General features: G+C 31.6%; 1 protein-coding gene across 3 annotated transcripts in view; it reads left to right on the top strand.

Annotated features, from left to right (window-relative positions):
• LOC108904398 (muscleblind-like protein 1) overlaps positions 1 to 18,675 on the top strand; it is a 771,591-nt gene that overhangs the window by 124,986 nt on the left and 627,930 nt on the right. For 2 of the 3 annotated variants that reach the window (XM_018706928.1, XM_018706929.1), the window contains exon 2: positions 6,993 to 7,021. The exons of the other annotated variant lie outside the window; for it this stretch is intronic. The gene's annotated coding sequence lies outside the window, so the exon portion shown is untranslated. The remainder of the gene's footprint in view (positions 1 to 6,992; positions 7,022 to 18,675) is intronic. 3 annotated transcript variants of the gene reach the window in all.

Raw genomic sequence — 18,675 nt, 5'->3', positions numbered from 1 at the left:
ATTTTTTTTGTTTTCATTTAGAAAAAATATTTGTCGCTATATAATACATACAAAATATTTTAAAATAACTGCATATTTATTAAATTGTATAGGTACACTGAACAAAATTAACTTTGGAAATGTTGTATCTCAGTAAAAAATGGTCGTGTCGTGTTCAAGATCTCAACAAAAAATTTTCCTGAATCCGTGGACACTCCAAAAAAAATTGTAAATTTTTCACGGAGATACAGCCTTTTTCCGGTAGTGTACATTAAACAATTTGGTCACACATAATGAGACACGTTTAAAATAACACATTATGCATAAAATAAATATGTATAGTTGTGAACTTCTTTATTAATATACACACTATATTCATATAAAATTCCACAAGATAAGAACAAGTTCTTCATCGAGAAATAATTATTATTAATTAATAGTGAGTGAATCGAATTGAATCTAAGTCTACCATGACAGCTGTATAAAAATTTAAATTTTCAATTGTTAATCTATATTTTGATTACGGTTATTAATGAACTCTTATTTGAATTAATGCATAATTAGAAATGAAAAACATTTGAATGCATTAGTAACGATTAATAGGTATGTAGTAAATAATATTATTTACTATTGGGCGCGGTGTTATACATTTCAATTCAATTTAGTTTCCACAGAAATTACAATATTGAAATAATTAACTTAGTTTATGCCAAGACCAAGTTTTTCGAGTTTTATTTTATTGTTTATTAGATTATGATGGTGTTAATACAAAACAAGAAAAAAAAAAGGAATGATAGTAGAATTGTTAATTATGTTGATGTTTATGTGAGCGATAACTTCCTGACATTTTATATAATAATATTGCAACTAAATATGGAAATCAAATTGATGGTAGTTGACCTTAGTAGATAAAAATGAACTCAATTATGTATACTTGCTAAAAATTTGCGAATGACATCATTTCTTTCGTTTCATGAGACTATAATACGTATCCAAATGGTATTGCAACGGCGTTTTTTGTTGATGTACACTAACGTTCATCACTTAGCTGAACTTTTTTTTCTGAATTTCACATTCAATTATGGAGATAAACTACAATTATTTTTAACGAACATTGCACACCTTTCTCTAGCTTAACCTAGAAAAATAAAAAATATATATTTTGTTTATCTGAAGTGAATGAAAGTCTTGGAATTTTTGGAAGTGGTTTAACTGAGTGCCTATCACTGAAGAAAGTATTTATTTGGGAAAAATAACATTTATTAGAGCCAATTAAATAATTTATTTGTATTTGACGATTTCATTTGAGTTAATAAGGCATTTATTTGAAAAAAAAAAGAAAATATTTAGCTCTGAAAAATAATTTAAACAGAAAATTAAGTTAAATATTTGCTGTGCACTTACCTTTGTTTGGGGAGGGGAGAAAAACATAAATATGGGTCTATATATTTCCTAAAGACTCATCTTCTCTGTAACAGTTACATATAGTAAAAAAGATCTAAACATATTCTTTTAATGAGAAGTGGAAAATTAGTAAAGCAAGTGAAGGAATTATATCTGGTCTAATGTGCCAGTACTTTTAAGCAGATTTATGAAATCAACATTTTAGTGAAAAGAGTAATCTGGGAAACTACTAACTCCATCAGTGCGATTGATATAATAATTAATGTAAATATTGTTTTATGTTAGTTCTATTTGTTTTATTATATTTTATGAAATTTTAGTTTGGTAATCAGCAATGCGTTATTGTTATGTTTCCCTTTGTTAGTGGAATTGGGGATTTTCCACATAACCAGTAAAATATTTCTATTTTTTGATTATTATTTCTATTTATTGATATTTATGAAATTATGCCTCTAAATTAATATGATTCATAAACATACAGCTACACGTCAATAATGATGCAAAATTAATTTTCGGTACTAAAATTTTAAAATAAATAGAGCTGTACAGCTCAAAAAAATTACCTAGGATTAATAATTTCAGTTCTGATTAAAACTCCACTTACTAACCGAGCAACTAAATTGTGACACTTTCCAAACCCCATTCGGATAATATACACATTTGATCCATAATAGTGCACATTCACTAGATGCGTGCACAGTAGTGGCTGGTGCTGTTCTGCTGTGTAACTAGATATATGCTAATTATTATTATAGCATAGCATATTTATATTGTTAATGTTAATATGTTTAATATTAAATATTCAGGTTCTTCCAATAAATACAGGGTGGTCCCGAGGTAATGGGCCAAAATTCATTGGGACCCCAAGCAAAAATATTGCGATTTAGCCGAACTTACCTTAGTCCAAAAGTTGATAGTTAAAGAGATACAGGGTGTTCAATGTAAAATATTATTTCAATATTTTTCATTTATTCCTTAACAAATGCAAATATCCTCACAAAATTTTGGAGTTTGGAGTTATTTGGGTACGGGAATTGAAATTTGTCCACATTTTGGTTAAAGTTCATAGAGGGCGCTAGCTGCAGTAGATAGATGTGTTAAAAACGATATAACTTTTTTGTACTTTAAGGTAGCTCATCTTTGGTATCAAATTCTTGTTTTCCAACTTTTTTTACACAAAAAAGGTATACTTTTTGAAAGTAACTATCTCGCACCGTTTTCGAGATATTTGGCTTTGAAACTTCCAATGCTGTTGCATAAAATTACAATTAAGTACCTACAGGTATTATTAATTTAGCGGTAAAGTTTCTTAAGTAGGATTTGGACGAAAATCAAATAATTGACGTTTTCCACTTGTTTATTGCTATCATTTGTACGCTAATTTCTATTAAGTATTATTCGTACCTAATTAAAATTACATCTTAGCTTACAATTTAAATTGTATACTCGTATACATAAATATGAGATAAAATGCGGAGAATTTCGTTTTTGGAGTTACATGAAATCAGTTGTTTATGGAGAAAGTATAAACACCTGAGTAGAACTTTAGCAGCAGGTTTTAAATGCTGCAAAGTCATTTCGCGTTAAGGATTTATAATTTAAAATAAGACAATCTTTTAATAAGCGCGTTGATAAATGTATTGAAGTTAGAGGCGGACATTTTGAGCAATTATTGTCAAAAAGGCATATTGTTTACTAATGTTGATTATTTTACTGTTCATTATAATTTTTAATTCTAAATAATCCCTTATTTTTGACATTTCTAAATTATTTTAATTATTTCAACTATTAGCATTGGAAGTTGCAAAGCCAAATATCTCGGAAACGGTACGACACAGCTACTTTCATAAAGTTTACCTTTTTTGTGTAAAAAGAGTTGTAAAATAAGAATTTGATACCAAAGATGAGACACCTTACAGTACAAAAAAGTTATGTCGTTTTCAACACATTCAATCTAAGGTAGCTGGCGCCCTCTATAAAGTATAACCAAAATGTGAACAAATTCAATTCCTCTTCCCAAAGAACGCCAAACTCCAAAATTTTATGTAGATATTTGCATTTATTAAGAAATAAATGGAAATAAGCTAAAATAATATTTTACATTTAACACCCTGTATCTCTTTAACTATCAACTTTTGGACTAAGGTAAATTCAGCTAAATCGTAATAATTTTGCTTCGGGAATCTACCCATGAATTTTGGCCAATTACCTTGGGACCATCCTGTATATATTCTCAAAATATTTTATTGCATGTAATAACTATTTGAAATTTTGAAAATCATAATAAATTATTCAATTTTCACATTTATATCAATTCGTGATAATTTTTCATTTTGGAACGCAATTAATTTTATATGTAATAAGCATATTAATAAACTATACTTGTGTAACAATAAATATTTGTTTTTTTATAAAGGTTACAGCTCCTATTATATTCAAGCAAGATTTCTTCCCTAGTGTAAGATTATTACATGTCTTGAATATACTTACAGTAAAAGTTCTATTGGATTCTTACTTCGACAAGTCACAGTGCAAACGTCAATGGATTCGAAATTTATACCAGGAAGTAGGTCTAGATTTAAATGCTCTCTGTGTTATTAAATTTTTTTGACTTTATTTAATTAATACGTAGCTGCAAATTATAACACATAAGTAAATTGCTATTTTAATTGAACTAGTTCTGTGTAACGCAAGAAGTGCTTGGTATGTTGTACAGCAGCTGGTGTAGTTGTATTCTCCACATGTTTCAGGAACATTCTTGAGATGGCTATTTGTCCATAAACATACAACTAGTACTATTTGGCTGTACATGGAATTTTTTAACTCTTCATTTGATACGATGGGAGAAATTATAAATATACAGGGTGATTTATTAGAATGTCCAATTGCTACGGGTGGAGTATTCTATAGTAATCAGTATATTATAAAAGGTTATATAGAGATTTGTAACTTAGGTTAGCAAATGAAAATGTGTTTAATAAGATTGTGATGCAAAAGTGTAACAGTGGTAACTTTTGCTCCTCAAGTATATTGTGTTATATTTAAGTGATGTGCTGTACTGTACAGTGCATCCTATTTTCGATGTCATGCTATGGTATCTAGATATTATTGAAGTCAAAAATAGACTTTCGATCTTTCGACTTTTAAAATTTTTTAAAACATTTTAGTATATATTTATAAATTTTCTTGGGGTTGCGGTTAAAAGTATATATTGAGATGAAATCAGATTAGTGATAGCAATTTAAAAATTAAATTAAAATTCTATTGAAATACAACGCGGTAAAGAGAATGGTTGAAATGGTTATTATAAAATTTAGAAAAATATTTGATCAAAAAAATATTTTGTTAGTAATTGAATAAGTATTAGGAATCATTAGAAGAAAGTCGGATTATTAGAACAGGATAAATTTCAAAATTCAAGTATAAAAAAATTATTATTATTTTGGTCAAATAGAGTACATGCCAAAGATGTTATTAGAAAAACATAATTGAAATTAATTAAAAATCGTAAGTGACAGATATCAAACAAAAGATAACATGTCAGAGTTTTATTAAATAGTTATAATATAAGGTAAAATAATAATTAGTAAAAGATATTAAGGTCTAAAGAAAATTTTGTATATCAATAAGATGAATATGTCATATAAATGTCAAAATTAAAGTTGGATCCACAAGGCATAAAATAGTACATATAAAAGTCAAATAAGATTATAGAATATGAAATATTTTGAAATATAATTTAAAATTGATTGTAAATAAACTAGAATAGGGTGTATATGTGCAAAGGATAAAGTGAAGTGATGTGAATTGCAAAAGGAAAACGGCACTTAAAAAGCAAAAGCACATATGTGGAAAGGCCCTAACAAGGGTGAAGAAAATCAAGATAGTAAAAAAAAATAAAATAATTATTGATTAGTTACGAGAAAAATCTGTAAAGAGATAGGTGTTGCAGAAATTGATTGAAAAAAACATAGAAAATAGAAGCAGTTATCGTGAGAAAGTGTATAAAAGAAGAAAATTGAGAAAAACCAAATATATAAAAGTAAAAAGTTTTGGAGAAGTGAGTCAAGATAATAGAGTAAGAGCGGAATACCAGCAGGCAGGTTCCAGGAATCCAGAGAGAGAGAGAGAGAGAAAGCGGAATACCAGCAGCAGCAGGTTTCAGGAATCTAGGGAGAAAGCGGACGAGCAGCAGCAGGTTCCAGGAATCCAGAAAGAAAGCGGACGAGCAGGCAGGTTCCAGAAATCCAGCGAGAGAGGAGAGACAGGGATTCAAGAACAACAGTCAAGCAGAGTAAAAGCGAGAAGCCAGTCGACAAGTAATTAAACAATAAGACGTATAAAAAGGTACCTTTATTTTCGTTGACATTTGTGCACAAATTAAAATTAAAATTCGTATACGATATAGCTAGCCACATAGATTCAAAAGAAAAAACCAAAAAAAGATAGAATACAAAAAGTTCAGAGATTCAAAATTTTTCATATAAACAAATTTATTTAACTATATAAAGCATCATCAAAATTGGCCAATTGTTTGTAAATTTCTAGACATAAATATTAGAAATAAGTAACAACATATTAAACAAGAAGTTATACGATAAAATTTAAATTTCTTATTGCAAGCAACCAATAATACATTAAATCAAGGAAAGTAGCTACATTGAGATAAACTCTTGTTTAAAGTGTTTGAATTATTGTACAAGATTTCAAAATATTTTGCTGTTGTGTTTGACATTTCTTATTTGAAATTTATTGATATATAAAAACAAAATAATAATAAATTACTTTAGAAATAACGTCTTTTGTTTAGAGTTGTGAGTTGTGTGTGGGTTTCATGCTGAATAATAATCTTGAATTGAACCTACTACTGAGAAGAGTCAAGAGCTAGACAGGGCAAAGTTAGGCAACCAACATTACACCAAAATCAAATTACATATCACAAAAAAATTAAAAAAATAAAATTAAATTTTGGCGCTTACACAAACACGAATTCACATAATCATAACAATATATACGAGTATATTACAAACGATTCCATTAGCTAATGTTGCAAAAGTAACATATAAGTATAGGAAGATAATAGTCCAATCTGAAAATATAACACGAACAGTATTCAAAATTAGTATTATTACAGTTCTCGAAGAAACAATTGAGTTTTTTTTAATGCAGATCTGTGATGTGAGGCACCATATTCTTTGCCCATTTTCGACTACTTTACCCATTAGGTAAAATTTTCCTAGTCACATTGTTATGTAACTGAGGTGTATGGGCGAAAACCGACTGGCAATCACATCAATTGTCGCCCATGCACCACAGTTTTGTAACAATTATATCTGTCGGTTAAAATTGTTGGAATTTAACGAAGTTCTTAAATGAATATTGCATAATAAAACGACCGCTAATAATTGCTTAGTAAAAGTAAATATGCTATGTATCTAATTGTTTCGGTATTACATGTACATTTTTTTCTGTATAGTATTTGGAAAACAGAACAACTGTAAACTGAATTAATTGACTGTCCAATAAAAAAAAATATATATACTGAATTGATTTATTGACAGTTGATACAGACACATACTTATTGCGACTAATCTATATTTCTTTTGCAGGGTTCAGTATTTTTTCAGCAGAGTGAAAGGTAAGTCTTTATAGTAATAATCACATTATTATTTGTAGATTTATTTGAAATATTTAGTCTGTCACGCCTAATCAGAAAGTGAGTAATTTTGATGTTGAAACACAAAGAGAGGGAATAATTCGTCAAACGCATGTGTCATGGTTATTAATATTTCTTAAAACTGATAATAGAAAAAAAACTTATATTTGCAGTAAATATTCTCTGATAATATGCACTTTAAGTACGCAACTGAGAAAAACACATTTTTTGCTACTGCCAGTTATGCACGTATACCTGTCTTATAAAAAACGCCCCAAGCTGTAACTCTGTTAATAATTATTGTTTTATTTAAAAAAAAAAAACCAAAAGACTGTTGTTAGTGGCTTGACAAATACTACAATCGAGCACTGATTTTAATTTTTTTTTGACATCAGAATGTTAGGCGATTTTCAATTGTTTTTTCTTAAATGTCATGTTATTATTTTTTTTGGCCTGTTCGATAGAGTATTTTTTTCTGCAGTCAACGATATATTACAACTTGGTATTTGTTAAATATTTTATGGAAAAAATATTTTTTTACAAAATTTATTAGAGAAATGTTATGTCTAATTCACGGCAACTTCTGATAAAAATGTCAAATTTGCCATGAAAACAATTAAATTTAGAAGTATTAAATGTAACGTACGCGTCATTTTCTAGGCAAAATACGTATCAGTGTGTTGTCAAGTGGTTATTAATTACAAAGAAATTATTGTAACTTAAAAAAATATGAACAATAATGAACTAATCGATATGTTGCAAGTATACTTTCAATATTTCTCATTTCTGTGGTGTGTTTTATGTTTTAATATAATAAAAATAGTGCCCAAGCAGAACGTCTGTATGCAAATCGGTTTCCAAACAGGGATGTTCCACAGCGACGAAAATTTAAAACACTTGAAGACAATCTCAGAATGTATGGTGCATTTAAAAAGCGTAAAAATTCGCAACGCAATTTTAATGGTCCTGTAGAATTAGACGTTTTGCTTAGTATTGAGGAAAATTCACAAGTTTCTACTCGAGAAATTGCAAGTAATATTAATTCTTCAAAAGACACGGTACACAAAATCTTAAAAAAAAACAAATTTAAATCATATCATAAAGTGTAAGTGTTAGAAGATAACGATTGTGTCCGAAGGGGGCAATTTTGCCATTTTTATTTAAATATGATACAACAGGACGCAGGATTTTGGAGAAAAATTATATGGTCAGATGAGTGTACCTTTAGTAATGATGGCATTTTTATCCGAAATATCCATATTGGAGTCAAGAAAATCCCAGAATAACTGTTGAAACCAATTACCAACGGAGATTCAGTGTCAATGTTTGATGCGATATTCTAGATAATCGATTAATTGGACCATTTTTCATCAATGGAACTCTAACTCAAGACAAATATCATAGACTTTTGTCAGAAAATCGTGCAAATTTTTTGGATATCTTACCGCTTGCAGAAGTGTATAGGATTTATTTTCAACAATATGGTGCTCCCCCGCATAATGCTAGAAGAAACAATAATTGGTTAAATGCTAATTTTGATGAAAGGTGGATTGGCATGACTGGTCCTATTCGATGGCCCGCCCGTTCTCCTGACCTCACCCCCGCAGATTTTTGGTTTTGGGGATATCTTATAGATCAAATATTTTTGACACATCCGGGAAATGTAGATATTTTAAGAGAGAGGATTATAAACGTTTGCCGTGAAATACATCCAAACTTAATATCAAATGCTACGTACGAGGGAGCCAGAAGATGTCAATTATGTATTCAGCAATAGATGGAAGACAGTTCGAACAATTTTTATAAGGTTTTTTATTGTTACATTTTTGTTTTGCTTTGTTGTTGTTACTTTAGGCATGGCATTTTTCTAATAAATTTTATAAAAAAATATTTTTTCCATAAAATATTTAATAAATATCAAGTTGTAATATATCGTTGACTGCAGAAAAAAATACTCTATCGAACACGCCGAAAAAATTATAACTTGACATTTAAGAAAAAACAATTGAAAATCGCCTAACGTTCTGATAATGGCAAAAAAATTAAAATCAGTACTCGATTGTAGTATTTGTCAAGCCATTAAAAACAGTCTTTTGTTTTTTTAAATAGAACAATTATTAACAGTGTTACAGCTTGGGGCGTTTTTTATAAGACAGCCTGTATACGGTGTTCTGAAAAATACTGATAAATTCAGGGTCTGATAGAATTTCAAAAACTTCAAAAATATATAAAAATATCCATGAAAATAAATTTTTTAAATCTAGTTTCCGTCTATCTTCCACAAAATTCGACCGAATTAACTGAAATTTTGATATGTGGGGTTTCTGGAAATGCTAAAAGCCCTGTAGTTATTAATTTTTGGCTATATCATACAAAGCGATCAGTGCAGTACTTCGCGGGAACATTTTGGGTCCGAACTTTTTTGAGGTTAATGTTTTTGCCCCCTTTGTCACTTGCTGTTATTGAAATTTTGGTCTAAACAAATAAGGTGCTCTTGTAACAAGTGCTAAAATTTGCGTGTTTTCGAGAAAAATCAGACATAGTGCACCAAAGTCATGCAACTAGTATCCCAAATTGTTGTTTTGTATCCCAAATTGTTGAATAACGGTAATAATAATTATTCAAACTCGGAATATCCCGATATGTTGCTGACTTTAGGCAAATGTTTAGGAAACAGTTTTTCAAAGGTTCTGAATCGTCTTTTAGATGGTTGAAAACATTAACAACGTTTTGTCTCAGATGTCCTACTGAATTTATTTCTATTTCATATACTTTTTGTTTGGCGCAGCTCCAAGTTACATAATCAAGGGGATTAAGGTCTGGTGACCTTGGAGGCCAGTGAATTGCAGCATCTGGACCTCGACCAATTCATCGCTCAGGAAAATTTTTATGACGCCATTCTCTGCATACTCGAGTAAAATGTGGTGGAGCGCCATCATGCATGAAATAATAATTGTTTCTTGCTAATAGTGATTATTTCTTAAAAAATCTAAATACTTGGTGCCATTTAAATTACCATCCAGAATGTGTTATCCTATTAACTGATTCCCCAACGTGGCAGGCCAAATATTTACTTTGAATGAATGTTGAAAATGGGACTCCTTTTTGGACCTAGGATTTTCTTCAGCCCACAGATGCTCATTATGAATATTAAACGATCCTGTTCGAGGGAAAGTCGCTTCGTCCGTAAAAAGGATCGTCGAAAATTCGAATTTTCATTTTGTCTTTCTTTAAGCAATTGACAAAAATCTATTCGGAACTCGTAATCATTTCTCGCGGCATCGCCTTTCAACGGGCCAAAAATGTATTTCTATTTAGTAATCTGCGACCAGGAAATTTTTCCAAATATCGGCCAAGTCAGCAAAATATCGGCATATTCCGAGTTTGAATAGTTATTACCGTTATTCATATCATAGCAAATAGAAATTTCTTATTACACGAATTAAAATAAATACTTGTTTTGATAATGCACATAACATGTTCATTTGACACATTTGACACAAGCCTACTTGAAATAAAAAACAACAATTTGTGATACTAGATGCTTGACTTTGGCGCAGTATGCCTGGTATTTCCCGAAAACGGGCAAATTTTAGCACTTCTTACAAGAGCATTTTTTTTGTTTAAAATAAAATTTGCCATAACAGCAAGTGACAAAAGGGGAAAAAGATTAACCTCAAAAAAGTTAGGACCTAAAATGTTTCCGCGGAGTACTGCACTGAACGCCCTGTATGATGTACCCAAAAATTAATAACTACAGAGCATTTAGCATCCCCAGAAACAACACATAACAAAATTTCAGTTCATTCGGTCGAATTTTGTGGAAGATAGGACCGAGACTAGATTCTAAAAAATTATTTTCATCACCCTGTATTTTTAAACCGGAAAAAGATACGCCCATGGTTTATTGGAACAAATTGTAATATTTTTTGAAATTCTATCAGGTCCTAAATTTATGTTAGTGTTTCTCAGAATACCCTGTGTATTTATGTGGGTAAAATTGTGATATAGAGTTTTTTACCTCAGATTCCATTTATTTTAATTATTATTATCTACCGTTAATAACTAATTAATTAATGATTCAAACATATTGAGTTTTTTACACTTTTTTTTTAGTGAAGAAGCATCTAGTTGACTACTCATCTACTTAGCTGTGATGCAATATCTGATCGTTGCTTGTTGGTGTCGAATGCATTATTTTTTCATGTTATATAATCGCTGTAAATTAATAGCCGAAAATAATTAAAACACGTAACTGCTAGGTCATTTGGAATACTGTTGGCTATACCTTACATAACCCCATTGAAATTAAAATGTCTATTTAGATAATTAATGCCTATTTTAAAATACAAATACTTATCTCACCTACTTCCTTCTTAAAACTGAACTGCGGCGTAGTAATTTCCTTTTTCGGTATAATGTAAATTTATTACCCGACGACGAAATACGAGTTTGCACAATGTTTATAGCGCAAATTTATTTGGTTTGGAAGTTTACCGCCTCTCATATTTAATATCTAGAATATAATATATACACTTTTAACTTCAGGTATACCTTACGCATTATTATCATTAAAACTGATATTAGGTCACTCGTAAGCTGACAAAATTTCACTTCACCTATGAATAAAACTCGGCGTCAAACTCTTTAGAGAATGGAAACAATTTTATTGTTACTAATACCCAGAAACTTGCAATGAACATGTGTATTACGTTGGATCTTATTTTTTTTTGAGAAAATTTTATTTTTAATACGTACTTTATTATTTGTTTTTTGATCGTTTTCATCCAAAAAGAGTTCTTGGAAGTTCGGATATTAGATCTATTTTTCTAGCATATGTAAAGAAGTGCAGTGTTTCAAAAAAAGTGCAGTTAAAAGCAATTAAAGTATTTCATTGTTATTCTTTTTGTGAATTTAACACCAAAATCAGAATAAATAAATTGTTTCATAAAGTTGTGACCACGTAGTCAATCAAATATTTCGTTACTTAAAGCAACAAATTAAAGATTTAGTGAAAAGACGGAAGGTCATGTTAGAAACGCAGGAGATTTTACCGACAGTATTAAGGGAATTCAACTTGAAATGCAATAGATCCAGATAATCTTTAGCAAGACTTCATCGTCCACAAAAGCGTAATTAAAAAAGCTTTGGAATAATTTCATCAGAGGATCATTGCAAAAGACATAGATGAGAAATTCATTCAGCAAAAATATGCACCAGATGGAGTTTCTCCCCTAATACTCGTATAAGAATCGGATTTATGCACAAACTGAAGGATTAGCTACGGGTTTACTTTTGAGAAGAAAGCTCTGGAGTTAGCAACTCTAAAGACAAGGTGTTAGATCAGATATGAAGACGATACACGTATTATCTGGTCTCATCGATATAACAAAATAGAATCATTCCAAAATCACATGAATGGAATACATAAGGTCAGTAGGTTTGTCACGGTGATGGATCAAAATGGTACCTTACTATTCCCCAAACCAGACGGTACCCTAGGCTGTAGCGTTTACAGAAAACCAATCCATACAGATGAATATTTGAACTGTGAGTCTTATCCCCACCCAATTCAGAAACAAGCACCATAATCTTTTGCTTTTGGAGGAAATAGGTACACGAACAGGAAAATTGAATGGGCTACCAAGGACAGCGGAAGAGAAAAATACATATGGGTGGCCAAATGAAAACGAAACAGAGCCATTTTCAGGAACTGCGTCAAGATTGTAGAAAAACGCTCAGACTCGTCGATTTTAGATTAAAGGGGGACATTCTTTGCTGGTATTTTTGACTCCGCCACTTTCACCCCCAAGCAAGGGTAAGCATCACCCCAAAATATTTAAATGGCATTGGGGGTTGAGTAATATTTCTTTTGAAAGCTCTTACAATTCTCTTTACAACAGACTTTAAATTTTATAATTCCGCCCAATACTTATTAAGAATTTTGATTTTAAAGTTGAAACTTATGTACAAACAATTAGTAACGGTAAAAATGTCAGTCATTCGAGTTAAGTACGCCAATGGTATAAATTTAGTATTTCTTGCGTTACATTGGTTTTTGGCGATTTGTTATCACTTTCGTAAAAAAAAACAAAATTGTAAAAAACAGAAATGAATGCTATACACACACAATGAACGTAAAATTAGTGGATTCCAAATTATTTTCTAGTATTATTTGGAAGCGTTGGTTGGTAGTTTATTTAATTGTGTTTTTGAAAATTAAACACTATGGTTTATTCCATTGCGGAAAGGGTAGATATCATTTCGCTTTACTTTATGAACAATAAATGTGCGAATAGAACAGCTCAGCTATTTAATGAACAACATCAAGATCGACATGTCAGGAGGAAGTATGTTCTAGAGTTAGTAAAAAAATTTCAAGAGACAGGGAACGTAGCCAATAAAAAACGAGAAATTGAAAAACCTATAGTTAATGAAGCTAGTGAAGTTGCAGTTTTGGGACAAGTTCATCTTGATCCTACATTAAGTACGAGGCAGCTGGCATCTGTGTCTGGGATCAATCGAACTAGCATACAAACCATTTTGAAGAAGAATAAATTCCATCCATACAAAATACATTTAGTCCAGGAACTTCATGAGGATGATTATGACCGCCGTTTGCAATTTTGCGAAATAATGAGTGAGCGAGCAGGGAACGATCCACAGTTCCTTTTTAACATCTGTTTTTCTGATGAATGCAGTTTTTTCTTGAACGGGACGGTAAATCGTCACAATTGCCGCTATTGGTCCGATTCAAACCCAAGAGTTTTTCACGAGGTGCATACACAGCAACCGGAAAAATTAAATGTATGGGCTGGAATTTTCGGTGACCGGCTGGTGGGTCCTTTTTTTCTACCTGGTAATTTGACTGGCCAAATGTATTTGCAATTACTGGAAGACGCTATTGACCCTGCCTTGACTGATATTATTGAAAATGTTCCAGAGTATGATGAAGATCATTTGATTTTTCAACAGGACGGTGCTCCTCCGCATTATGCGTTAATTGTCCGTCAGTATTTGGACCAACGTTTTCTACGGAATTGGATTGGGAGAAGAGGCAGCATTGAGTGGCCTCCACGATCACCGGATTTATCGCCCCTTGATTTCTTTTTGTGGGGATACCTAAAAAGTAAAATCTATAAAACACAGCCAGCGTCGCTGGAAGATTTGCGTCAAAGAATCGTCGACGAATGCCGTCGAATCACTCCGGAAATGCTTCGGAATGTGCGCGAACGTTTCGAACAAAATCTTTATTCTTGTATGGAAGCGGGCGGTCATCAGTTTGAACATTTAATCAACTAAGTAGTAAGTAAGCAACTAAACATAATTTAAATTTTAAAATGTAAATTTTTTTCAAAGTATTGGGCGGAATTATAAAATTTAAAGTCTGTTGTAAAGAGAATTGTAAGAGCTTTCAAAAGAAATATTACTCAACCCCCAATGCCATTTAAATATTTTGGGGTGATGCTTACCCTTGCTTGGGGGTGAAAGTGGCGGAGTCAAAAATACCAGCAAAGAATGTCCCCCTTTAATCTAAAATCGACGGGTCTGAGCGTTTTTCTACAATCTTGACGCAGTTCCTGAAAATGACTCTGTTTCGTTTTCATTTGGTCACCCTGTATATGGAACAATCACTGAGGTCGTGACAGGGCCGTCTCCTGATTTTTTGTTTCTAAATAACCCATTTAGAGTAGCATTCATGAATTTTTTCAAACTGCTATTTCAACCCCGCAAGAAGTTATGAGCATTTGAATATTTTGGATAAAAAATTTTCAAAAACCTGTAACTTGGTAAAAACTAAAGATATCATAAACGTTTTTTTCCTTTTGTTCGTTTCGAGATGTAGTTTTACAAAAATTATATAAAAATAATAAATTTTTAGATTTTTGAGGTGTTTTTTATTTTTAAACCAAAAAATGGTTTTTTGAGAGATAGAGAAATCGTTCAACCATACCAGATCGTTTATTGTGTTAACAAAAATCGAAACTATACCTAAAAGAATTTGCCGTCTGAAATATTTATGTTTTGTTGGTTGGTGGTTCGATTTATTTCTTTAATGCAGTGTAAATCCTACTATTACTGCGCTAGAAACTATGTCGATTAGTAAAATTTTCCGATAAATCAGTAATGAGTTGTGATATTTGCGCTCGGCAAAATTGTGGCACGCAAACTTTGAGGGATTTAATATAGCGTGGCTGCTGGTACGGGTTTGTACCTATAAAAGGAAATTAATTTAGTTTGTAAATTTATTCTTGCCGCCTCTTTTAAATTAAATTTGTTCTAGTTTTAGCGGGTTCCGTAAGGCATTTCTTTTCTTACATTTCTAAAACTAATTGTAAGAAAGTGCGGAAAGAAAATCAATAGCACTTCCAAGACACTGGCCTGCCTTAACTACCGTACTTTGTTTTATATGGGTATTGATGGGTTATATTAAAGAGGGCATCGTTAAATTTCATCGTAGCAACTAATATGATTTGGTAATTAAATATTGAATGCTGGGGGATAATTGTTGCTTTCAGACTGGGAGGCGCCGCGCGTAACGAAATGTACGCCAAGCAAAATCCAATTTGCATTTGTTCAATCGCCATCGTCGTGCTCAGATTGATTGCCAATGTGAAATACGACTTTTTGTTTCTATGTAGATAACATTTGTCGTGACGGTGAAATCTAGTAGATTTAATACTATTAGTAACTTACAACTCACTGGAGATTATATTTTAGTTACACACACACACACACACAAAAGATTTTTTTAGTATTTTCATAGTTTCATGAAATTATTTTTTCCAGAACCGTCATAAAATACAGATATTTTAATTATGTTTTTTTCTAAGTGTCAAGAATACACTTGCATTAATTGGAACAAAAAAAATCTGTATTATTAATTTAATTTAATTTAATATACAGTGTTTCTGAAATAAGCGCGTTCCTGGAAAAGGGTAATAGAGGACCCGAAAATGTGCAACTTTTGTTAAGGTCTAAAACATTACGTTTTAAATTGAAAAAAAAAAACTTTTCACATCGAACTTGCCGCGCGCCACTATGTGGAAACGCTGGTGACGGTTTAAATTTTGTGTAAGAAAATGCTGAAATTTATGCAAATTCGTTTAAGAGTAACACAAAAATTTAACGAAATCGGATCTTGTGCTATTTGATGTCGAAACCACTGGCAAAATTCTACACGAGGCTGAAAATCATTATTATTTAACGCTTGAACCCTTTGTACATGATAGGGGTGTAATAATTGTTCCTGTAGTACCTTTATATGGCAGGTGGACATCCCGGTATCCCGTAACCTTAGAACTGCCTTTTGCATTGTTCTACTGCTAGGTTGTCGTCTGTTACAGTAACGAACCACATATAAACAAGTCTCATTTAAATTGTACTGACAATATCCTTACATTAACACCAAGTTTGCTAGTCCTTAATCAGACAACATATTATACGCCCGCTAAGTAATACTGCAAAACAAAACTAAAGTACACAAGACATACTGACCTGCCATAAGATTTGTTTGATTGTGGAAGTTACGTGGAACGTCAGCCAATAAGAGATGAGCCTCACGCATGTAGCGGATCCGGAGCATTCTGAATGTGCACGTGCGCAAGATGTACAGAGTCGGCATACATTTATTTTCTTAATTAATTTTCTCGAAAACAGAAGCATTTAGACCATTAATTGCTTAGTAAAAGTTATATCAGAAACACCCTGTATTGCTTCAGTAACATTATTATAGGTTTTCATTTTTGAGAAAAACTAGTTCAGTATTTCAATTGTACGAAAATAGAACAGAAAACATTCAACTGCCATTATTTAGATGTGCAGGCAAGATAATTTATTAAAACCATAGGTATCTTGTTCTGAAGCTCCCAGTGGCGGCTCGCCAGGTGACGCAAGTCACGCATCGCTTCACCTGATTGTGCAATTTAGAATTATTTTTAATTTTATATAAATTTTAAGATTTAGGTATAATTCTATATTGAAAATGTATTTGTTTGTTTTATACGCAGAAATAAACAGAATAGTTGCGCGGTGACCGCCTTCTAAAAAACCATTACCTTCGTTGAGCGCGAACATCAATCTCGTGCCATACAACGTAAAGCCACAGACAAAATAGCTATTGTCTGTGGTATAGCATAAACAAGAGACGCGGATCGAAATCAGTTTGTATTTCGCTTCACTTCGCATCATTGTTTACGGCGGTTGTCATGGCAACGAGACGGCCAACATGTAGATAAACTACGGCCTGGGGGAACGAGTGACGCGAAAATTGAAGCAGCATCGCCATCACCCATCGCCTGCCTTTACTTTAAACAGTTTATACAATACGTCGCCCAGTGTACGATTATAACGGTTCTTTGTTAATATTTGTTTTGTATCAATAATTGTAGAAATATTTCCTATGTATGATCCAGTATGCATTTTATTGGAACCGCCATTTTCCAGATGGAAAATTGAGGACAAAAAGGATTTTTTAAATTTGCGAGAGACCTGTGCCTTCTCTCGATGTTGAAAAAAGGGAAAGTCAAAAGACAAAGTGTACGTTCGGAAGTTTCGGAATGAATGGTATTCGGTGTATAAGTGGTTGTGCGGAAGTGTTTATTTAAAAAAACTTTTCTGTATGCCGTGTTTAATTGTGTTTCTATTTTTTATAAAATCTAAATGAAAATCTTTCTCGCGAACGTCAGTTTTTCGGTAATATTGCAAATGTAACTAAATATTTCCAGATTCATTTAAAGCCGCTTTTTAGTCAAACAATCAATATGCTGCACCTATTCGCAATGTCACGATCCGCCACTGGAAGCTCCAATAATTATTTTTCAATGCTGACGGAATAACTGACTCGGAAACTTCAACCACTTTCAAGGATTTGATTTTAAACTTGTATTTTATTCTTAGTAGAATCTTCAATGTAAGTTTCCATTATTAATGTAGTCTTCCAACTCCCATGTCTTTTGATGTATGTCTGCCCTTATATCAGCTATATCGTGGGTATTTCGTGTGCGGCAATTTCAAATATGCAATTATTTTTCTTGGAGTGGTTTTTATTTTATTGGTGCATTAACATGTCTAATAAAAAAATCTACAGTTTTGGTAAACTTATTATGACGCATTGTTAAAATAATCTGAAAAAACGTAATTAAACAAACTAATAAGTCTTCGTATAGACTATAGAGTAACCTTCATTAATAAAAATAACAATAAAAATCAAGTTATTATTATACAAATGTTTCGATTTCTATTTCAAAATCTTAGATGTCTTTGGGAGGTATGCGATCGATTTACATACTTTCCAAATATTGTACGAGTTTTAAGATTCTTTTTGTATTAATATTTCCTTAACTTTCAATGTACTTTTTAACACACAGTAAATTGACCATAACGTTGTAGGCTTAACTTTCAGGACATTGTAAATGTTTGAAATAAGCCACAGACACATTTCATTTGATGTTTTCTTAATTTTCTTATCTGCGGCTTTCGCTACTTCAAGAGGCAAATAATCTTCTTCACTTGAAAAGTCCATTTCGCTTTCAACTTCATTCATACTTCACACTTGAGTGGTAACATTTTAACATTTAATTCTTTCTTAATATTCACAAAATTTCACAACACGGCGTTTGGTTTCTATAACTGTT

The sequence above is a fragment of the Anoplophora glabripennis genome, unplaced genomic scaffold (genome assembly GCF_000390285.2).
Source record: "Anoplophora glabripennis isolate ALB-LARVAE unplaced genomic scaffold, Agla_2.0 scaffold91, whole genome shotgun sequence".
NCBI lineage: Eukaryota > Metazoa > Arthropoda > Insecta > Coleoptera > Cerambycidae > Anoplophora > Anoplophora glabripennis.
The sequence above is the reverse complement of the archived record's forward strand: the minus strand, read 5'-3'. Positions and strand labels throughout refer to the sequence as shown.